This window comes from Lissotriton helveticus, chromosome 6 (genome assembly GCF_964261635.1).
Source record: "Lissotriton helveticus chromosome 6, aLisHel1.1, whole genome shotgun sequence".
In the NCBI taxonomy this organism is placed as follows: Eukaryota; Metazoa; Chordata; class Amphibia; order Caudata; family Salamandridae; genus Lissotriton; species Lissotriton helveticus.
In genome coordinates this window covers 2,072,350,042-2,072,375,089 of record NC_136067.1, presented here as the reverse complement: position 1 = coordinate 2,072,375,089, position 25,048 = coordinate 2,072,350,042, and the positions used below count along the sequence as shown (strand labels likewise).

The following is a 25,048-nucleotide window of genomic DNA, read 5'->3' as shown; positions in this document are numbered from 1 at the left end:
CAGAGCAAATGGTGGGTAGGTGTGCAGGGTGAGCGGTGTCTGAGAGTAGCTGAAAGGTATGTAAGTTTTGTACAGACATGTCAGCAGCGCAACCTAAAAATAATCCTGTATATAAAACACTCAATATGAATGTGTAATTAAAACATGAACAATCAGTAAAGATTACTGATTTGCAAATGTGCAAAATGAGGCAAAGCCCTGCTGAGTCATAATATGAGGCTGGCACATTGGCCACTTGTAGTAACTATGATAAGCTAATATTGTGATTAGATAATAAAACGCAGGGTCATAATGTGAGGCAAAGATATGCTCCTTAATAAAAGTGGACCAGTATGTTAAAGTACATGACACACTGGTATTGTCAACAAAGTGGCAATACAAATCAACAGAATTAACTGTTAAACAGAAACATGGACATAATTGAAAACCACACTGATGCACTAATATTATGAATGGGTGTTAAAACACAGGGTCATAATGTGAGGCAAAGGCATGCTTGTTAATAAAAATGGACCACCACATTAGCTGCTCTATAAAGTGCATGACACACTAGTATCTAAAACAAACTGGAAACAAAACTTAATGCAACTGAAGGTTCAACAGAAACAAATGAACATCTGAAAAACAAGTTGACACAATTAAAAGAAGGCAGGAGATTCTAGAGTATAGGGCCTACCAAAATAATAATCAGAAAGAGGTATGATCTGGAAGGTTGTTCCCTCACAATCGCGGCATTTTTTATTTTCTGGTATTGTGGGACGTGAGGGTCATGTGACTAATGCGCTCCATAGAGCTTAACTGCTTGTTCCATACAAAAAAATCACAGCATCACTAAAACTATTTTGCTGGGACATGTGTACTAATTCATGTGCTTTGAGTAAACTGCCTCTCTGACGTCTGTGAGCAACCAGTGTGAGGTCAGTCAGGCAGCCAAATAAGTTATAAAGGAAACGTAGATGGGAATTGCTTTATTTGAATTATCAAAATAGCTTTTAAACCTGTAAGGGTGGTGCTCCTCTGCCCATTATCAGGTGCCGTCCCTCACCTGTTTGTGCATTGCATGTGCATGTTATGTCACTGGACAGACATAAAAGTTAAAACATGCAATGCATGACAGTGTACGTGTGTGGGGGTTGGAACATACAAAAACGTTGAGGAAGAGGCCCTTTTTCAAAGTAAATATGCTGAAGGAATGTGAGGAGGGCAAATTGCCCAAAAAACAGACTCTGTCCCTGTGAATGTGCCAGTTTGTACGCAATACAATAGCGTTAATGCACGCAAAGAAGTTCGACAAAATCCGGTGAAAATAGTACTTGGGACAATGATAAGAGAAACACATGAGAGGAACAACAAGAAATAATAGTCTACTGCCAATAAAAATGGAAGATAAGTAAGTGGCAAGCCCACCAACCAATGAAAAGTAAGGGCGGGATGACAGCCCCTTTTCAGATATATAGTCAATACAATAAATGTCACAAACATACCACAAGCGCTGTGCAGGTAAATCCTAAAAACAGTAATTTCAACATTTTAGGATAATCAGTGCTATATTATTGATAAAAAGTATACTATTTATGGAAAACTCATTATTACCTCCGTTATGTCATTTCACATATTCCTTAAAATGACCTAGAGGAATGAATAACATCCTACGCAGGGACATATCGCAGAGAACACAAAGTGGAGATCCAGCAAAAAGTCCACGGCAGCTTACTTATTTGCTAGAACTGTGCTGAGGTTTAGTCCTTTTCCTTATTCTGCTGGGTCGAGCGTGCTAGAACTGTATCAGTAAGTGAACTGAGGTGTGTGTTTTAGGGATGGCAAGCAATGGTTATGCCTCTCCCTGACTATATCTCTCCTGCTCGTTGCTTTCCCATTCCAAGTATGAAGATGATCATAATGTAGAGACCACAATGGTTTGAAGGGAGGTGTTGTGACAAGAGAGGACACACTGGTCACCTCTCAGGGAGAGCTGGAGAGGAATAGCTATATCCTGTCCAGGGGTCAGTGAATAAGTTAAAAATGTGTAGGATTTGGAAGAGACATTTCTAAGCAGTTCACATTATGGATGCTAAAAACATATGATTCTGCACTATAAATACCCATATAACTACTAACTTATATTATTACTGAGCACTCATACAATGCTGTAACCAATATACCATGGAGGAAAACAGCCTTGCCATGGTCACAACCCACTTATAGTGCAAACAGAAAGGACCCAATCAATACTGTTTCAGACACGGAACCATAATGTGACTGCAAAGGATTGTTGTTCATTCACAAACAGTAGTTTATTCATCTGATAGAAAGCATTGTTAAGGTATGGATTGATTCTAATGCATACTAGTGCCGGGCACTGCTGAGTGACTAATAGACATTCCTATATTCAACACAAGCATTCAAAGCCTGCTTTTATGAAACACTGGGGGATAGCCAGCTTAAACTCTCCAAAGCTACATGAGAGAGTATGGGATGTAATTTACTTTTACAGACTACTCTAAAGTTTTGCTGAAACCAACTGTATCAGAGGTACTGCTCTCACAATTCTGTCGTGGCTGACTGAATGTTTGTTGGGCATGGTATCCTGTCGCATTTACAATTGAGTACCCTGACCAACAAACTTTATATCGGGCTGTGGGTGTCTCAATTGTCAATAGGCATGGCTCAGTATTAAGGGCAGAGAGACCCCTTCCCTCCACCTTTTTCCAAACTATTGCTAATCCTGACAGCTACACTTCATGCCGGGTCATACAGCAAGACACTGTACTGGCAGTAAATCCCTAGCTGTCTGAGCTGAACTTTGCCAGGTTGAAGATGTCACATTCATGTGGGTGTGACCTTATCAGCCTGGCAATGTTCTTTGCGGTCATCCCTCTCATGATGTGGGGCACGTCACTGATGGCCCCATTTATAAGCCTTGAGGAGCCCAGGGTCAAGTGCCCATTAGTGATGCCTCCTCAGAGATTGGGGTGGGGTCAGCAACTGTCACTGACTCCATCCCACACTGTGACCACTAAGGGAATGCCCCCTCTTCTTACTGCCTGTCCCAAGGTCAGCCAATGAGAGGAGGCAGTTTCCCCAACCATCCCAGAACCACTGAGGCTTCCCTCCTGTATCCCGAAATCACAGCTGCAGCCTGCTAATTTTAATTTTTTTTAATGTTTGGTGCGTGTGTGTGTGCATGCTCTGAATGGGTGTGTGCTTGTATATGTGCTTGTAAATGGTTGGTGAATTGTGCATGCTTGTGTCTATGAGTGTCAGTGAGTTTGTATGTAGATCTGTGAGTATGTGTCTCTGTGGCCTTCCTGACACCCACCTGCTCAAATTACCGGTCCCCAGTGCTGGTCGTGCATGCTCTAATACAGTTTGCTAGTGGATGTTATGGCTGACTTAATATCGTATACCTATAGAGTCACCTTCAAATCAGCCCTCAACAACTAACATCAACAGATCAAAACTGCAATAAGGGAGGCGCTCACCAACTGGATTGACACCAGGTCCAACCATGCTAAGGAACTCTTCACCATCATCAGAGGGTTCACCTGCCCATCAGCCAAGGAAAACTCCAACCCATCTTCACAGAAACTCTGCACAGCCCGTGCCAGCCACTTCCACTACAAGATAGCGAGCATCTATAAAAACTATGATTCCAAACCCTCTGACCCCCTCAGCCCTCGATCGACCACTGCTGCTGACCACCCGCTCTCCACTTTGAAACAGCCAAGCACACCAAACTTAGCCACCCACATGAACTTCATCCACTCAGGGGCACCGACAGACCCCTGACCCCACTGACTCTTCAACCTTGGACGAGACAAGATCACCCACCAACTTACCACCTCAACAGCTCATTAATCACTGCCACCTTTCCCGACAATGGAAAACATGCCATCCTCTCCACACACCTCACCCTCACACAGATCTCAATGCATATGCCGGAGGACGCTCCTTTTCTGATCTCGCTGCAAAAGTCTGGAACACACTACCCCTCCACCTATGCACCTCACCCACACTGACAGACTTCAGGAAGGTGCTCCAGACCTTACTTTTCCACTGAGGCCTTCACCTGGTGCCTGAATACACTTTCGGGTGACAAGCAACGATTTAAAAGTATGACATGATTGATTGATTGATTTATTGATTGATTGACTTGCATAGAGTGGAGGAGAGTACCTTAGAGTACAGCAGTGTATAGTGGAATGTGGAACAGGGGCGTAGCATGGAGTAAAGTATTGTATAGTGGAGCAGGGTGAAATGGAGTGGAGTAGAGTCACGTAGAGGTAATTGTAATACACTGGAGTGTTATGTTGCAGAGAAGAGTGGCATGACATGGAGTAGAGTGGCCTGGTGTAGCATACAGTGCAGTAAAGTATCAGAATGGTGTGTCATGAAGTGTCATGAGCGCCATGAAACCGTTTTGGTGACCGAGCGCGGTATAAAAAAAATTTAACATAACATTTAACATAACGTCATACAGTGAAGCGTTCTGATGTGTCGTATAGTCTTGGAAAGTGTCATAGATTAGAGTACAGTGGAGTGTCACTGAGTGGGTTACATTTTAGTAGAGTGGAGTTGTAGTAGGACACCATAGTATATTGAACTCCACTGAGTGTGACTGATTTTTATGTCACTTCCTTCAGTTTTCATGTATAGTGTTACAAGCTCCATTTTGTGCTTGGTCCCCCAGGGAGACTGTGCTTTAAATACAGATATTACTCTCCCCGAAGTATTGATTCTGACTATTCTTGGGTCCTTTCAATCCAGGTACCCAGCTCTAACTACCAGCAGGTTGTTTTTCAGGTCTTCTGGCGCCTAGAGGATTTCCAGACTCTTTGCACAAGACTGGTCCTGTGACTGAACCCTGGTCCTCTCTCCTGCTTGCGGGAGCATCTTACACAGCCTGGTCAGAAGCAACAAACACAACACCTTCTCTGCTGTACTCCCCTGGCCCCAAGGCTTTAGTTGTCTCTCAGGATGCCTGTGTGTCAGTGGAGTGAGTGGCAAACGTACTGATAGGGATTAAGTAGCTGTAGGACTAGTCCATAAAAGTCTTAGGCCAACCTTCTGGGGTCCCGAGCAGGCCCATTCCTCCAACTGCTCCGCAGGGTTCATAAAGGGGCCAGCACCACTGACCATGGAGAGACCCATCCTAATTCTTCAGCCCATTCTTTCTGTGGCATGATGTGGCTCCTCATTCCAGCTGGGCATTCCTCCCTCCACTGTAGCTCTCAGGTCAAATTTACTCTCATCCATCTCTCCTGCATATAGGGGTTTTTAAGTGGTCTGGGAAGTTCTAGAAGCAAGGCACTCAAAGGTGCTGTATCATTAATAAGGCTACCTGTAAGCAGATACTGGTCTGGTAGTCCCACCCTGTGAGACTTACTCACAATGAATGTCAAAAACTGGGCAGTCCAAAAGTTTAAAATTCAAGGAGATTTACTAAATTCCTGCCTTGTATAGTGCAGCTCTTTGCTGCAGTACTGACACTTTCATAGCTATTGGGCATATGCACACACCAGGAGCAAGTCTTCCAGTCACGGTGGACATGGTACAGCAAGATACACATCTTGATTCCTTCTAAGAAAAGCCCAACACCTGGCATCCACTGACAACTTGTTTGGAACGATGAAGTGTGCATTTGAGCAATACATGTACAATGTTTATGTTCTTCTCGAAACCTACGACCTTTCAAGGTCGGATACTGGACCATCCGAATCCAAGCATGGTCTGCATCTTGCAAACAGGTCTCAAGGGTGTGCGCATCAACACATTCTATAACAAGCTGTAATTTGTGTTCTGTTCATAGACAAACCTTTACAAGTACTATACCTTATTACACAGGATTAGCACATGCGTAGTCACAGAAGACCCGGCAGCACTTCTGGGGTTCCTCGCACACATAGTCCGATTGGCATTTATAATTCGCAATCAGGAAATTCGGGCAGAAAGACCTTGGACACTTACCAGGCCTCACTGTAAAACAACATTTACCACATATCAGATGAGTCAATGATGCAAATCAAGAATCACCATTAAGAACAAAATCACCAACTGGGAACTTTACTAGAAAACTGAACAATGTCCTCACACATACTTTTTCAGTAGCAAAGCATCCTATAGGCCTCCTTACTAAAGAGCGACTTATTCATTTACTACCCTGATTGAAATTACTAGCGTAGTAATTGAAGAGATGTGTATATCACAAGACACACACATCACACTCTCAGCTAGACACACCCCTGTCACCAGTTCAAACAGTACAATGCAATATTATATTTGTAGAATGCTTTATAATTCAACATCTTTTTTATTTGTACTTTTTGTTGTCAATGTAACGAGTACAGTGGAATCAACATTTCATTTCTTACTTCATCTTCACAATCACGAGAGTAGTCACCACTCCTCACTTTTCCATTGTCCAGAGTGATATCGAATGTCTTGTGCAAATATTTTCCATATAAAATCAATTAATGCTCTTCCATCCCATCTAATCCTTTCACCCCTCCCGTGGTATCTAGTAGTTTCCAACTCCTCAATTCACTGCTTACCTTGTCTTAGGCATAATTCCTAATACTGGCAGTTGTGTCTCTTGGATTTGGGAATCCCCTTATATTATATGGTGGCCAGGTCTTATTTCACCTATATTTACACCTTGGGTCAATTCCACCAGTTGTGTAGGTGGGCTCACATCCTCTCCAACATGTATTTGTGCTTCCTGGGAACACCCTGTGTATTTTATCTGGTGTAGTGTACTACCACATCATAATTTTATTTCAAAGATACTGTATGCCACTGTTTTATTGTGTGTTATTACTCTCCTCCACTCATGTGCCCATGCCTCTTTCCATATCTAGAAATGCTACCACTTGTCGAGTAGCCTCACTATTTGGTAATGGTCTTGTGCACTCCTGACCAACAAAAGTCAGTCCTTTGTTAACCAAGTGGATGGTGATGAATTGATCAAACCCAAGTTGGTCGCTGCTGTGTTGTTCAGGAGGTGTTGTATCCAATGTTTCGAGAAGGAATATTTCCTCTTGTTACTCCATAACTTACATGTGTTTACATTCCTGCGATTGTTACTTTGTTGAATAGGTCTGCTATGGTCCAATGATCTTGCTTCCTGCCTTTGACTCTGCCCCCTTCGTGTGCCGGGCTGAAATCCAGATGTCAGGGGAGACATGTCCCCTGTTAGTCGCTATCATGTGCCTTACCTTCAGAAAGTGCGATTTATTTGACTATCATGCAGTCTTCTTGGCAAAGTATATATAGGAACCCTGCCCATATGGTCCTTCCTGCCAGGGGTAACTCCATGTACAAGTGCCATCTGAGCTTCTCAGACATCATTCCCGGGTCATTCCCGGGTCCGCCTTGATTTCCCTTCTTTCTATTAGTTATAATTTTCCTGGAGACTGTCCAATTTTCCTCACCATACCAAGTCTGTCAGAGTCTTCTGGGTGGTCTGGAATCAGGAGGGCCCTGAAAGTGTGGCACACTTCCGCACTTCTGCTGAGCTGCATGCTAAGCCCCTCTGGCCTCTGCTCATGTGCTGCCTGTGCTTTGACCACAACAATAGCAGAGCTTGTGTGCAGAAGGCAAGCTTACTACCTTAGCATGCTGGCAGCAACTTCAACAGAGGGCAGATGCTGAGACAACTTCCGGTATTTGTACTGGAAGTGAAGGATTAGGATAGCTTCCATAAATACAAATGAAGCAAAGGGAAGAAGATAAAACAGAGAGGGCAAATCACTCTATTTGGGGCAAGAAAACATCTGTTGACCACATTTTGGAGTGGCTCAACGCCCAGAATCCGTTCCTCCATTTCACTTCGACAGTCTCTAAAACCCATTTACCATTTTTGGACCTAGTGATTGAACCCTCTAATGGCACCTTAAAGACCAAGGTCTTCCATAAACCGACGGACAAGAATTCGTTATTGGATTTTGGGAGCTTCCATCCTCGCTCCCTACGGGAGAATTTACCAGTGGGACAATTCTTCCGTATCCGTCGTAATTGTTCGGATAGGGAGGATTTTGTGGCCGAATCAGAAGTGTTGTCTGTGAAACTACAACAACGGGGTTATCCACAAAAAGTAATCAAAAAGGCTAAGAAAAGGGCCCTCAATGCCAATCGTGAGTTACTACTCACAAAAAATGTTAGATCTGAAATGAAAAAGCCAGTATTTGTGTCAACCTTTAATACGGCTTCACACAATATTAAACGCCTAGTCCTGCAGAATTGAAAAATACTTAATACTGGGCGGATGAACATTGAAACACCACTTTTTTCATTTAGGCGCAGTCAAAACCTGAAGGATCTCCTGGTACATACCAGACCCAGGGATCTGGGGGAATGAGGGAAACCAACATACTACCTGGTTTACCAAGATTGACTGGTCACACTAGGTGCGGCTCATGCAGCGTCTGTCACCTCACACGCAACTCTAAAACCATTGGCCTTGGCCTTCGCACTCCCTGGGAACAGAGATCCCATACCAACTGTAATTCCCAGGGAGTGATATACTTGATTACATGCCCATGCCAACGAAGGTACGTGGGGATGACAAGTAGAAAAGTGCACATGAGAATTACAGAACACCGCAGTATAATAAGATGTGGAAAGACCAACACTCGACTCAGAGCTCACTTTCAGGAATAAGGACATGGCATAGATGACTTGGAGTGGACCGTCATAAAAAAAATCCAACTAGGTAGATACCAAACAGATGATCAAAATCTCATGCTCCGGCGGGAGCAAAGATGGGTGTATCGATTAAAAAGTCATTTGGTAGGACTTATTGATGACATCCCATGGCAGGCACTGAGCAGACAGTAGATTGCCACTAATAAATCAGGCGTTCTAGTTCCATCACCTAACAAATTGAGTTGAGAATGACGATTAGCCCCTAATGTTAAATGGAGGCTTCCATGACATTTGATTATCTCAGTATCATGTCCTCCCCATAATTCTGAGTGGTTTTTTCGGTCTATCTGACAACTAACCCGAACACCCACATATAGGACCCTGGGGTGTTAATAAAAACGTGAGTGAGTCAACAGTGAAGCACTGTATAGGGGGTACACCCTGCTAAAACGGCAGATATTCAACCTGTATTTTAGATATTATTACCCCCTACGGATAGAGCATATTCAGGAGCTTCGTTGTATCACTCATCACTAATCAATAGGCCGATATGATGCCTGGGGTATGCCCGGTCCCTGAGCGAGTGTTCCCCTTCCACAGATCGGCGTTATTAGTAAGCTCCTACAGCTGTTTGTGTTCGGGACCCTTTACCAATTATCATTGTCAGATCAGGGTCTACTACAGGAATATGTAAAATGTGAAATATATAATTTTTTATCCAATTATACAGCGCGACAGGAGTCTCGAACTCTGAACGCGTAACAGTACACTTTGAGTAAACTACATTTCCCATGGGACCAAGTACGAGTGGGAGGGAGAGCGTACAACGTGACGACGTCATTGGCGCGGTCACGTGGGATGCCCAAACAGGTTTCCGACATTTATTGAACAGAGAGACACGGCGCGTATTATCTGCGCGGTGTCACGGTTTGTGGGTGATTAAGCCAGGACGGGCCTACGGAACGGTAAGGAGAGGGCTCTAGGGGGTGAGCGCTTACAGCGCAGGTGATTGCAAAGACCCGATGTAGGCACCGCAATGCTAAACAGCAGCCTTGACATCTCTAACAGAAGGTGCACATCGAGAGGTGGAGTTTTTTAAAGGTAACATCTTCACCCGCATTTATTTTTCAGATTGTGCTCCTTGGCGTCCTTCTCACCGGACACCAGTTGGAGTTTGTAATATATATAAACTCGGTAAGTGAACTATATAATATATACCACCTAGAGCGGGGGCACCTAAACAGTAAGAGTGGTAGGTTGTAGTTTAAAGATGGTCCCCCGAACATGGAGTGGGGCTAGGTACTAGGTACGAGTGATTACGCTGTTACAGGGACATGGATAAGTGCAAGGAATTGTTTCTTGTATATATCTGGTTATACATGGACAAGTGACAAGTTGAGCAGGATTCCGTGTATAATACGTTATCGGGGTCTCTGGCTCAACACTAGACAATGAGCTCTAAAGGGTACATAATGGATGTGACATGAAGATAATGAAAGAAAGAGTATGTATATACTAATAAGGGGTTGCACCATCTTCTCTTTCTGCTATAGTGAATGTTCTCCCGCATTTGAGGGGACACTCCTCACACATAATACAGGAGAGGTACGGATCGATTAGACCTACCCCCCTCTTGGGGTACTATTATCCGAAGTACGGAGGAACCCAGTGTGGCACTGAATGAGACGGTCCTGAAGAAGACCGGAGTGACCTTATAGGCGCATACAGAGTGGTCGAAACATGTTGACTCTGGCAGTGGTAGGAGGGAAGCCTTGAGGTTCCTAATTATCTCTTTGAGGCTTTTTCCCATCCTCTTTCATTTTTTAATCCTGGTAGGGGTGTCAAGAAAAGTTTAATAAAGGTTGCATTCTGGTTGACACCTTTAATCAGTTTTAATCACTCCTCATACTGCACTTTTCGTCGCACTTTTTGGTTGTGATCACTTGGTGTTTGCATAATTTTCACGTGTTGTCTATGTCTACTTGTCCTGACTATATGTCGTGTTAAGAGAAATTAATTTTTTTCCCCCTCCCTCATGCTCCGCCCTGTGTGGGATACACCAGGGCATATTGTAAGCAGGCCCGATGATGAAGCATGTCACATACCTTGGTATGTGAGTGAGGGCAGTTTTCTCAAATAGAGTGATTTGCCCTATTGGGGCCCTCTCTGTTTGTATATTTCATTTATGTTACTCTATACACCCCTCATGTGCGTATATTTGAGGTTCTTGGGGGTCTGGGGTGGTAGAGTTTAAACTGATCTGACCCTCGCCCCTCTTTCGTGTTTGAATAAGAAGATAAAACACACAAACAGTGAGGGCTCAACAGTGCAATCCTGCATTTATGACAAAACACAGGGAATGCCATTGGCACGAGCAGAAATCAAACATAACTCTGAACTCGCACCAAGGGATAATCAAGCATATACATATTCAGTGACAAAACAAGTACTGCTGTTTGCAACAAAACCAGCGATACAGGCTCAGAGGATTTCAACTCCACTCAACCTATGAGCTTCGAGCACACGCCTTAGGATATGTTACAGGCAAAATTCAAAAGTTCTTAACCTAACACATCACACTGCAAACCATGAACAGTTCCTGTACAGAAAACACACAGTAAACTAAAAGATAGAAATATAGATTACAATGCAGTATAAACAGTGCCATTGTCTATAGCAGCATACAAAGTCCAGCATTTAATATATAGATAAAGATCCACATAATTATAGGAGGAGGTCAGTTGGCATTCATGACATCCTGGGTTCTTGTAAATATAAATGCAAATTTTTCTCCTACATAATACATAGACTTAAATCACTAATTGGTGATCAGTCACCACTCTGTAAGGCTGGCAAGAGACATGAATCTGAAAAGTGCCACAACCCACTTGTTCCATCGCTTTTAAGACACACCTGGCAAAGCTGATGCCTTTCCACTTCTCTTCTAACTCAACCAGGCTGACATCCACAATCAGGTATTTGCTTTTACTCACATCAAAATAGTCCATTTTGATGTCATGCAAATATGTCTACAAATGTGCCTTGCTCTTCCTTTTCCGAATTCGTCTTTGCTAGTGTTTGTGGGGGCTCCACAGAACAGCCATGTGGAAGGAGTGTTTCTCAAAGAATATCAACAGTAGATGCACTACCCCTTTTAAAGGACAGTATGACACAGCTGGAGCCCAAGACATGCCTCCTGTGACATCCCTGATGAGGTTGCATATTTGGCCAACGTTGGTGTGCAAGTGATGAAAACTTTAGGAATCACTCTCCTGAAAGCCAACAAAAAGAAGTGTCGACCTTGCAAATAGACACCAAAAGAGGCTGGTGGTTGAACAAAGAATTGGTAGCTGGCAATGGGAGCATTTTTAAGTCGATCCAAAACCCCGCTAGAACGGTAGGATGTTTCCGTGTTACTGGGGCTCTTGACTGATGCACCGCATGGGCTGGGGGTTCATTTATTTATATGATCCATGTTGGAGGTAAGCCTCTGTGTCCTCCTGAACCATGATGGGAAGTTTGAGGCACTTATGCACGGGTAGTAACTGATCACTTTTGACAACGCAATGATTACTAAGCAGCTACCCGCCGCTTTAGAAACCTAAGACCATGGAGTACTGGCAATATAACATCACCAAGCTCCCACGTTTTCCCACCACTGTACCTTGTGTCATTGCTGTACACTCCATTGACTTGCAGCTTGTAGCGGTGACACAAGCAGGGGGTTCACATTTGGAATTTATTTCAGGAGCACACCCATATAACATACTTGACTCAGGGCTGATTGTAGTACGGTGAACCAACTGTGTTTTTTATCTGCTCCCTACATAGGTTACTCACTTCTAGGAGTTTCCACGACGGACACGTGATCTTTGACACGTTGTCTTTTGATGCTCGATGGTACGATTACCACAGTCGAGCAAAAGGTAAACAAAGCGCCTTGCAGCTACCTGCACTGACTGGGTGGTTGAGTTTGGCTCAGAATAGACCTCCCTCTATTGACGCACCTAGTGACCACTGCTGCGCTCTATTTTATGTTTGTCTGTGTACAGGTCCTCACTAAAATACGGAGGATTGAGAATTGAGACCCAACTACGTACCCTGACGAAGTTGCCAATGACAAGGCAATGAAACATGTCGGTCCAGTTACAATGAATCAATGGTATTAACCTAACCATTTTTTAATAGTGAAGTTTGGCAGCACCAGAATAAAATCTACCCAGCCAGCCAAACCTCACTTGTTTTATATTTGTTGGTTGTTGGGTGTAGGTACTTGGTATTTCTTTCTAAACACCTTTTTCTTTCCTACAAGGTTGTGGATGTGTACACTCCTTATCTGTCTCTATCGATTCTCTCTTGAGCACATCCTTTTTGCACATACTTCATCCTCTCAGCAAGGAAAGTAACCGATGATGAGAAGTGGGTATACCGGTAATTATCAAACCGGGAACCCCCTTGGGTGTTACGTCCGTGAGGTACTTTCCTTGCTTTCTCACATATTTTCTTTGTGGGTGTAGCTGTACACGGTTTTTACGTTTGAAGGTATGGTCTGACCTGTAACACAACATTGATTAATTTTACCTAGGTGAGCCAATAAAAGATATGGCCCCAGTAGTTACAGGGCTTTGTGACTTTAACCATGCAGGCTGATTAGGGCTTTTTGTTTCATAGTTGTTGAGTGGGGGGCTGCCCTATATTGCCTTTCCTCCCCCTGTCATCCCTGTTTGATTGATATGAACAAATAATTCCAACAACAGATGATGAAGGAGAGACAGTGGATAACCCAAACCGGTTTCAGGCTCTGTATGGCAACAACAACAAACCTAGCAACATTGGCCATTTTGATGGAAAACGCAATAAGGAGGAAAACCCAGCTGTTTGCCTGTTTCATAGATCTCAAATTGCCATTTGACTGAGTGCTGAGGGACTTGCTTTGTGCTAAACTGGAAAAAAGGGGCATGCCAGGGAAGATCCTAAATGCAATCATAGCATTATACAGTGACACTTGGGCACAGGTAACATTTGGAGACAACAGTAGAGGGACTTCAAAATAACATCAAAACTAATTGAAACAGGGATGTGTTCTGGCTCTGGGTTTGTTCAACAAATAGCCGACCTGAATAGCTATCTGAAAAAGTAGCTAGCCATCTACCAATAATGGAAAATGAGAAAATACTATGCCTGCAATACGCAGACGACATATTTGTCCTGATCCATGGACCAATCGGCATGCAAAGATTGATCAACACTCTATCAAGCTATATTGAGCAACAATAGCTAGAGCTAAACTTGTGCAAAACCAAAGAAGAGCGTCAAGTGGATTGCAAGTACAAGTGGTTTAACAAGGGGGGAACGAGTCTGTCCACTCTTCCAAGTACTGGATTATCCCTTTGGGGCACCAACAGTTGGTCACTAACCATATTACTGCAGTACAAGCACAATCCCAGTCTTTAATCTTCACTTTCAAGTTCTTGAAAAAGAAATGGAGTTGCCCTTCATCTCTTGGCTGTGATGGTAGCCCAATCAATTGCAATCACTGGCGTACGGTCTGGAAATCTTGCAGGAGATAGCCATTTCAACTGAGCTACAAGCAAAGGCTTACAAAGCAGTGTTCAGTCTGCCGAAAGCATACTCCCCAGCCCAGGTGTGTCTGGAATTCTGTCTTCAAAGTCAGAAATTCCAAAACATGCACACCTTTGTGAAACTGTGCTGGACACTCCATGCTTTAGAGAGAGTATCCTTGAACAATCTACGTTGGCTTGAGAAATTGAGAAAAAGCAATCCAAATTGTGGGGTCTTTTTCTGAGGAAAGCATTAGTAGAAATCGGGATACAAGGAGCATGTGATAGCAAGATGGTACAAACAGCATTCGCCCGGATAAGCAAATCTTCATCAAAGAAGTCGCCCTTACATAATAAGAACATACTTGCAAAGCGTCGGTATGCCTGGCCAGTGATGAATTGCTATAATAACATGAAGCCACAAGCATAAGTCACTGCACATTTTCATCCTTCCTTCAAATGGAGTTTCATGCTTTATAATCTTGTTTTTTTTTTACTTCAAAAGACTTGCTCCCAGCAAGGAAGGGCAGGAAGCAAGATCTAAATTGACATTTATGCTGCCACAATTTGGAGTCAACCAGTCACCTCGTGTGTACGAGCCCAACAGTCATGGTCTAAAAGAAGACACTCCTCAAGCCAACCTTCCTAAATTTGAACATTCAAACCTGCAGGCAAGCAGTATTTGGCTAGTTGGGTGGTGCCTCAATTTCTCTGGTATGTTGAGGTGTAAACTTTTTAAATCTGGTAAACCAACTTCTCCGAAGAGCGGACTTGCACACTTCACTTTGAAGCAAGGACAGGCCAAGCCAGGGTCAATAAATATAAATGACTCACAGTATGTGAGGAAAAATGTTTCCCTCTCACAGCATCTGTACCGTGAGGAGGTGGAACTAAATAAATGCAGTGTCTGGAATTATGTTGTTCTGAAATCCACACCAATTATGGAACACTATTTGTCCTGGCCGATGTCGGGCTTTGATCGTTTTTTGTTAAGCAGGTTCCGTCTGGACTTTTTCCACCTATTGCTAGCCGTCCCAAAATGCAGCCACCGAGGTCAAGTGGTACCACCCTGCGGCTGCGACAACATGTCTTCGCAGGATCTGGTACACTTTTTATTTATTTGTCCTTTTTATGATATACCTCGGAGGTTTTATCTTAAGCCTCCTCTTAAAAAACTGAATTTTAACCAAGTTAGACCTGCACTTTGCTATTTACAGCTGCTAACTCACGAATGCACTTTATCTGTAATTGGCTTCTTAAAATTGGCAATAAAATTTAGAAATAGCATGGAGGGTTAATTGCTTCGAACTGTTATTAATGTTGTATCTGATTAACGGGATTGTAAACTCTGGATATGTGACTTTTAGATATCTGATTTTACTTGTGTTTTTATTAAATTGTGCTTTTATGGTTGTTTTTGTATGAATAACCGAATAAAGATTTTGACTATGACTATGACTAAATGACTCGCAAACCCGCCACTTTACACTATAACATCTGACAATATGTTTCAAAAGCTAGGAACGATTTGCTCAGCCCTAAATGCGCATAATTTAAAATACTGGTTGGTAGTCCTAGGATCTTGGGAACTGACCAGTGCAGGACACACTAGAAAGAAACTATGATTTGGAGTTTTGTAATATTCCTATAATCAATTTTTACCATCAAATAAACTGCTACTTTTCACATATTTTAACAGTTGTAGGGCTTTCTGTGTTCTTACAAATTGTGATTTTAGTCTCTACATGGAGTTTTAATGTATTTTTGTACGTAAGCTCTGGACTTTATGGTTAGGAATAACTGAATAAACGTTGTTTCATACTCTCCTGGAAGACAGACAAAATCACTAATTTTCTTCTTGCACCTCACTCCTGAACTTCTTAAAATATGAAAATATGATGCACTATCTTTGCACTGGCCTACTTCAAAACTTGCTACCAGTAAGGCAAACTCTCATTAGCACTAGATCTCCTGTACAAATGGTAGAATTCTTGGCCGTCCTACTAGATGTAGATTGTTCATTGACCCCCACATGTCATCAAATTGTGGCATGTGGGACCAATCTAAACCTCTAAGGAAGACAAAGAGGGCCCACTGTTTGCTCTGTTCCCCCTTGTGAGAAATTAATATGGCCTTGCAATGGGTTTTAAAGAAGTGTTGAGCTTCCCCGTTTGCCTGTAGCAATTAAGCACTAATCATAAAACACTTGTTTTTTGAAGAGGCAAGGTACCTTGATAAATCTTGTCTTTCAAATGTTAGTGAGTTATCAGTTCTTAGATCTTTCATCCCTTGTGGTTAGCCTTAATTTTCTCCCATTTTCTGAATCAGCTCTTCGGCTACCATGGATCGCACAAACTCTCCCTCATGATACTTAGCCAATGATCACAAGATGATGATGACCATCCAGAAGAGTCTCAAAGTGTGCATGGGCTGTCTCCAATGGATAACGTTGGATTTATTCAGTAATGACGGGGTGTGGCATATCGGGAACACTAGGCACTTGGTAATGAAGACTAAAGTCCCAAAATTTCTCCACAATTTAGTTTAAGCTGGGGAACTAGACTTTCCTCTTTTCTCTTGCTGCTCACAATTCACTGGATCAGGGCCTGAGGAATGAGTCGGCGCATGCCTTACAGAAGACAGCCCCCAACTAAACTGATAGCTTATGTTTTACATTGTATAGCAACCACTGAGTCTGCAGTGTGCTTATGGCTTTCAGGTATATTGTCTGATACCAGAAGTCTCCAGTTACTTTTTCAGTTTCATGGATGGCAAACTGCAAAAAATCATTGTGTTAGTGATTTGAAAGTCTTTAAGCGACATTGGACTACGAGACACTCAACTGAAATATTCTTTCATTTCTGCAGCATCTTTCATCTCATGGTATTTTACTGACCAAGGATGTCTCAACAAGTAGTCTATGGGGATCTGAGTCCTACTTAGTTGATTACAGAAAAAGAATATTCTTTCAGCACATTAATACATTTTGAGGAGGTGGTTAAGAGAATAACCCACAGGACAGGAGAATTAGTATCTTGTGGTGTATGTTGACCCTATGAGAATGTCCATTAAGATGCAGGTGGAAGTGATTACACCACCAGGGTATCACAATCTCCTACTTTTTAAGCTGGTATAACTGTGTTCAATCGGAGTAGAGACACAGGTTGCCCAGATTACCGGTGGAAACGCTCCCTACAACTGCCCCTGAGAGATTTCTGCTCCCAACCCTGATGAGCCTCTGTTGACTGATAACTCTATATTCTTTGATGGGTTAATGCTCTTGAGAGTTATCTCAGTTGACAGAGCGGTGAAGAGACAGAACATGGAATAAAAAATATCGAATTACATAAATATACAGTTAAAAATATTGTGGGTCAGAAATTAAGACATACAAATTATCATGGGAAAGATTATCTAATTTAGATATCGATGTCAAAAATATCGAAGTGTAAAATATCGTTTGCAAAAATATAGAGGTCTATTAATACATTTTACATGTATGTGATGTATGGTTTTTGTATAAGATTTGTTTTTAATATATGTGTTAAATTTTTAGTATCTATTAATTGTTTTTTGTTTGATTTTTGCATTTTTAGCACTGTAGCGGGTTGTCAGTTTATAGGGGAACAGGGTGGGAAGTAATTTAATTATATGAAATTAATTTATTATTCTTAGTAGTTATTAATATTTTTTTCTTAGAATTTTGCATTTTTATTTCTGTAGCAGGTTGTGGGTTTATAGGGGAATAGGGTGGGAAGTAATGTAACTATAATACATTTATTGAATATTTTTTATTTAATATTATTTTTTAATTGAGATGTTATACTGATAAATGTGTAAAATAATGTAATATTAATTAATTCATAAATGGTTGTAAATTAAATTTAATTAGGTAATTTGCAGTTTATTATGGTAATTGTGTAACTGATTTTAGGTGTGTGTTGTTGTGTTTATAGGTTTAAAGGGTGGGAACGGTGGGAAGTGATTTAGTTTATGATGATGGATGACTCAATATGTTGTTAATAAATAATTGTAATGAAATAATTAGTAATTAATTATGGTAATTGTGTAATTAATTTTAGGTGTGTGCAGGGGTGTTTATAGGAGTAAAGGGTGGTATGTATTTTGTGTTTAAATAATTATTATATAGTTGTTAATTAATGTTAAATATTTGATATTTATTTTGTGTTATTTTTAATTTTGTGTGTGTTTTTTCACTTTTTAAAGAGGTAAATGGTGAGTATTAAATAAATGTTTAATTAATTCATTCATAGTTGTTAATAGTAATAGTTTAAACAAAAGAATAATATTTAATTGTGTTTTAGTATTTTATAGTTTATTTAAGTGTGTGGTGTATATTATAGAGTTAAAGCATGTGTACTCAATGAATGTTTATTATTTTTTATTTATTAATACGATTTTTTTAAATTTGGAAATAAATGTATTAAAAATGTTGAAGTGTTTTGTTATTGGTATATTGTTATGGGGTATGAAATAACAAAATACATTTATTTTTGAAATAATTTTGTTTTACTTAACACCTTAACCGCGGCGGTTTTTCCGCCGCAGTGCTGGTGTTCTAAAGGGTGGGAGAGGCCGCGTCGGCCGTTGGACGTGCGCAGCACCAGGGAGGTAGCTCGCGCGACGTCCAACGGCCGACGGCAGCATGGAACTGGTTAATATTTACTACTTTTAAATAATGATCATTTATACATGTATTTTTTAATTTATTTTAGATATTATTTGTAGGTTTTTGTTATATGTAAAATTATTATTATATTATGTTTTTATATGTTTAATATATTGTTTTTTATTTGTACAATATTTTTTATTTATTTTATGATCTTTAAAATGTTGTAATCTGGTTTTTTTTTCAATTGTTTGTGTTATTAATAATTTTCGTTTCTCTACAATCCATAACTTTCCCTAATGTTGCAATCACTGGAGTGGGAATATAATGTTTAACTCCCTGCTATCCAGCACTTTAAATAGTAATTATAACACCTCCACTATCCAGCACTTTCCTTACTGTTGCACCCACTGGCCTGCTAAAACTAATTTTTACACCTCTGGTATCAAACACTTTCCCTACTGTTGCACTCACTGGAGTGGGAATAGTAAGTTTTACTCCTCCGCTATCCAATATTTTCCCTACTGTTGCACTAACTGGAGTTGAATAGTAAATATATTTACTTTGCTATCCAACACTTACCCTACTTTTGCACTCACTGGAGTGGGAATAGAAATATTTACCCCTCCGCTATTCAACACTTTCCCTACTATTGGACTCTTTGGAGTGGGAATAGTAATTTTTGCCACTCCGCTATCCAGCACATTCCCTACTGTTGCACTCACTGGAGTGGGAATTTTACTCCTCCGCAATATAACATTTTCCATACTGTTGCACTCTTTGGAATGGGAATCGTAATTTTTGCCCCTCCGCTATCTAGCACATTCCCTACTGTTGCACTCGCTGGAGTGGGAATAGTATTTGTACCCATCCTGTATCCAACCCTTTCCCTACTGTTCCATTCACTGGAGTTGGAATAGTAATTTATACCCCTCGGCTATCCCAAATTTTCCCTACTGTTGCACTCACTGGAGTTGGAATAGTAAATTGAATACCTCCACTATCCTACACTTACCCTACTTTTGCACTTAATGCAGTGGGAATAGTAAATTGTACCCCTCTGCTATTCAATACTTTTCCTTCTGTTGTACTCACTGGAGTGTGAATACTAATTTTTACCCCTCCGCAACACAACATTTTCCATACAGTTGCATTCTTTGGAGTGGGAATAGTAATTTTTACCCCTCTGCTATTCAACACTTTCCCTACTGTTGCTATCACTGGAGTGGGAATAGTAATTTGTATCCCTCTGCTATCCAACACTTTCCCTATTATTGCACTCACTGAAGTTGAAATAGTAAATGTAACGATTCTGCTATTCAAAACTTTCACTACTGTTGTGCATATTGTATTGGGAAATGTAAGTTTAAATCTTTTTTAATAGTTTAATGTTTTAAATTATTGTAGAATGTTCGTTTTTTTAAAATTATTGGTATAAATATATATTCTTTTTTTAATATAATTTTAAAGTTTACAAATTTAATAAAGATGACAGTTAGTAAATTATTTGTAAGTAAATATATGTATATGTATACATTTGTATGAGTCTGCGTGTATATGTTTTTTTAATTAAGTTTCTTTGTTATATTTAATTAAACTGTATATTACATGTAATTAATTGTGTTACATATTTAATATATTTACTATATATTATTATATATATATTTTTAGATTGATATTTTTTACATTTATATTTTTAATTTCAATATTTTTGTACTTACCTGTTAATGTATTGGAGTTGATATTTTTGCAGTCGATAATTTTTTTTCAGAGATTTAGAACATCGATGTTTGCTGCGTGCTGCTTGCTGAGTTTCACTCCAGGCCCTGAAATTTTTGACTTTGTTAGGTCCCATCAGGGAGGAAACATTTCTGATGAAGCTTCCATAAACTGCTACCAGACCAAGAATGCTGTTAACCTCAGATACTTAGGTGGGTGGGGGTGCTCTCTGACTTGATGTTTTCCAGTTTCACCAAATCATGGGCAACTCTGTCTTTTGAACACTAGTAGACAAAGAAATTGATGTTCCACTTCAGGAATTCTTTTAGTTTAGTGTGAGCCACATTCACTTAGTCTTTCAAACACCACACTTAGGTCAAGTGTAATGTTTGTGTAGTGTTTTGGAGTGTACCAGAATGTCATCACTGACATTGATGTTGCCAGTTAATTCCAGTCGATAATTCTCTAGTTTTATTCTGAAATACTTTGGCGTTGCTGGATGTGTCGAAGTGAAATCTTTTGAAACAGTAAAGGATTCAGCCAATCCCTGCTTAGCTTGATCCTGGAGGAATCTTTAAGTAGTAATTCACACATCATTGGCATAAAGGAAAGCAGTGGCTCACCTTTCCTCACTGCAAAACGTGAAGAGGACCCCCTGAGACCTATCAAATAATCAACATACAATGACCTTTGAGTGAGAGAGTCTTCTTAGAAGAAACCATAGAAACCATAGAAACTTTAAACCCCTGAGGGAAAACACTTTAATAGATGTAGTTTACACCCATTTGTAATTTACACTCACTCTCCCAACTCATCCCTTCCCAACAATTTACAGACTTGACAGTCACTGTAGTGTCTCTCTCACACAATGCACGACTATTCAGGTATTTCTGCAGTGATTCTCCAGAAAGAGACACAGCAACGACCCCTCAGATGAATTGGGCAGTCAGATGCTGAGGGCCTGATCCATTTCTACTCACCTCCTTCAACCACTGGAATTGACTCCCAGAGCCCAAGGAGGGCAACAAGGAGCAAGATGACACCTGCAGTCTTCATGATGGTCCGGGCAGCAATTTCTGAATCCCGTCTTCACGGGTGTCTGGGATTTATAGAATTACATGAGTTGAGAAGGAGGGAAGGATAACGCTACCAAAGACAGAATGTACACCAGCCAAGGGCATGTCAGAACTATACCTATCACATGCTACACCATCATACACACTCCCAGCCAAACTGGGTGCCTTTGCTCCCCCCCCCTAGTTAGAAACAAAATAAATGTTTGACTACAATATGTGACTTTGGAACTGCCTCAAAGGATTTGATTGTGAAATAAATGCTGACAAGTTTATGAGCTATGTGCTGTTGCTGGTCAGTGTGCTCCATCAGTTCTAGAACATATTGAACATATTGACACAGTCAGAACAGTTGAGTTATGATCAGAACAGCACAGGACTATTGCACCAGGGGCCATCAACCACAAAGAATCGACTTTCTCCTTGCGACCCCTGGCACTGCTTTTGCAACCTCTGTCAAAATCATTCAAGAAGTTAAACAGTATGTACATAAAAACTGCTTATTTTCTATAGCTTCCAATGAGTTGGGACTGGAGCTTTAGGCTCAGTAAAATAAATAGATTCAGCAGCGCAATGAACACTATTCTGATTAAATAAATAAATGAAATAAAACACGTTTTATTACCGTAATTACATGGAAGGGTTCTTTATATGTGCAAAAATGCTTTCACTTTCATATAAAAGAGCTACACACCAAAATGTAAGTGGCTTATGGGAAAGGTGATCGTGTGGCCCTGTATTGAACATTAGAAAAGTACCGCCCGGCTGTACATGAGAAGGATATAGAAAGTCACTTCAGAGCTCCATCACCTTATTAAGGAACTCTGCCTTTGGTCTCATTTGTCTGTATGACCATGGAACTTCTCCATGGCTTGCAATATCCTCATACTGTATGCCATTTTTTAAATAAAATTGCCATATGCAATAATATGTTTTTATCAATTTTTTTTACTCGACTGCTTGTTACAAGAACATGGTCATCACAATTAAGTGGTGGCATGTTTTTCCTTTTGTTTTTGTTTCATATGTTTGTAATACTGAATAATGAACCATCAGACAAGCGGCCAAAGCTAGACCTCTACTGTGTTAGCCACTGCTTGTCACATAGAGGTAGCAACATACTTCCTTTCTACAAACCAACAAAAAAGATTCTTTGAACCAGGCAAGAATAGTTTACCCCAATATTTATTATGTTTTATAATGATCAGAACATTGGGCATTTGATTTACTAGAGTGATTAACATATTCTTCGGGCCCGGTATCATCAAACATGCAAGTTTCAGAGTGAACTACTCTCAGCAGTATAGGGTGCCTATAGTTCTCTCACATAATCGCTCCAGATGATACCAGGTATAGTTACGTCTGTTTGTGGAGACTTTGTACCCGATTTGTACGCTATCAAATGCCACTACCTTTCAGAACCTTTTTATTTTGGTACTTCTTGTAAAGTACAATTTATTTTCTTCAAATTCAGAAACAATTTCACAATGGATCTGCTGTATTCTCAATTCCAGCCTCAGTAAGATTCTTTCACTTCTCACCTTAGATGCTGTAATTTCATAGAACAATCTGATCATATCTAGTTGGGTTTTTGCACACATTCATTTTTGTTAACTTTGAGACCCCTTGGAGTAGCTTCTTGATGGCCACCACAGGGTTTAAAGAAGTTACATTTTTCTGTCACATTACATAGGATTACATTTAAGTTTGTTTCAATTTCAAGTCCCTATGCCTTGCATACTATAGCACCTTTGCTTTCACCTCCACAATTTTTCTTCGTCTTTCCAGCTCTGCCCCCTTTAAACGATGCTTTCATTGAAATTCCGGGGATTCCAGCATGGTCAACCAAAGGATAAACACTCCTGCGTTATGATCTACATGTGCTGCCTGAACAGCAGACGGTGTCTTCTTTGTAAGTGTGCTAATGCTTTATCTTTAAAGTTGTGTCCTGCAGAGGTATCAAACATCGGATGTGAGTAAAGCTGGACACTGCAGCACCCTTCCTCCACACCACAGGAGACAGTGAATGGGCAATGATAACTGCAAAGTGAACTTCAGAGACTGAACATCTGTGGGTTTATGTAATTACAGCGCATGCATTTACCACACGCCCTTTACCACACAATGCATTTACCACACATTTCCTTAACCATGCAAGCCTTTACTATACATATGCCTTTACCATGCATGGCTTTACAACAAAACTATGAAAATTCATCAATTATAGTTATAGGTATAGTTAAACTTATGTTAAAAAACTATGGGGTCGTGGCCAAGATGGCGAGCTAGCAGGTTGCAGATCCTTGAGGCTCCCCGCTCTGCGCGCACTATTCTGGCCCCTTTTGCGCTCTAACACCCAGGTTGTGCAGCAACCCGAGCCCGGGGGCTGCGCAGGAGAGGGGGGTGAGAGCTGGTGCCGTTCCCGGGGCTCCCTGGTCGCTGGGCGCTTGGAGGTGGCGGATCATTGCTGACGGCCGCGAAATGGCGGCGGCCTGAGCTGGGGGCCGGTGACGGAGTGCCTGGTCCCCGGGTGGGCCAGATTAGGGAGGTGAGCCGGCGCGGCCAATTACTGGAGGCTGGAAGACATCTGCTGATTTGAGCGGCTGTGGCAAGGTGCGGATGTGACCCCGGAGCCTGACTGGCGGCAAGGATGAGGCCCGCAGCTGGGGTCGCAAAAATCAAGGCTCTGGGTCTGGGCCTACAGACCCGGGCCTGGTTAGTGGCCCAGACGTGAACACTGGACGCCTATAGACGTCGGGTCTGGCTCTTCACCCAGGAGGCGGCAGCAAGCAGGAAGTATAGGGCAGACTGCGACGGCCCTCGAGGAGGCATGGAAGCCTGGAGCGGCGGCAGTGAGGTGTGGTGGCGGCCCGGAGCGCGGCTGGTGGCAGTGAGGAGGCCCGCGTCCAGGGTTGCGAAACTCGAGGACCGGGGCTTGGGCCTGTGCACCCAGGCCTGGTTGGAGTCCCAGTCCCGCCCCCTGGAAGCAACTAGGCGCTGGGCCCGGCTCTACACTTTGGAGGCAGCAGCAGGCAGAGAACTGAGGATGGAGGGGGGCGGCTGTCGTGGAGGTGAGAGGAGCCTGGTGTACACGAGCGGGGCTGCCGGAGGGCCCTGCTGGTGACAGAGCGGGAGCTGATACTGGGGCACCTAGGCCAGCCCACCCTGTGATCCCGTCCCAAGCAGAGGTTCGCAGGCATAAGGAACTGGGGGTGTGCAGTGACAGCTTTACGGCCCCGGGGGGGGCAATGAACCTTGTGCTTGGGCTGCACCCTGGACCAGCACCACTTATGCCCGATGGCCGTGGACACTGGGGCGGCAGGACACTCACAAAGCATAGCACCGGTAGGCTGGACTGAGCATAGGCGCCAGGGCTCCTGGGCTTGGGGCCCGGCGCGGAGGTTGCATGCGTGTTGGCGGAG

At 41.9% G+C, this 25,048-nt stretch overlaps 1 long non-coding RNA gene across 1 annotated transcript in view; it reads right to left on the bottom strand.

The window, feature by feature from the left end:
* The window catches only part of LOC144762035 (uncharacterized), a 33,530-nt gene extending 11,887 nt beyond the window's left edge, over window positions 1-21,643 (bottom strand). Inside the window, exons 1-2 of the long non-coding RNA XR_013596013.1 lie at window positions 21,534-21,643; window positions 5,833-5,976 (exon numbers count right to left, since the gene is read on the bottom strand). This is a non-coding gene — a long non-coding RNA (uncharacterized LOC144762035). The remainder of the gene's footprint in view (window positions 1-5,832; window positions 5,977-21,533) is intronic.
* Between the last annotated feature and the right edge of the window lie 3,405 nt (window positions 21,644-25,048).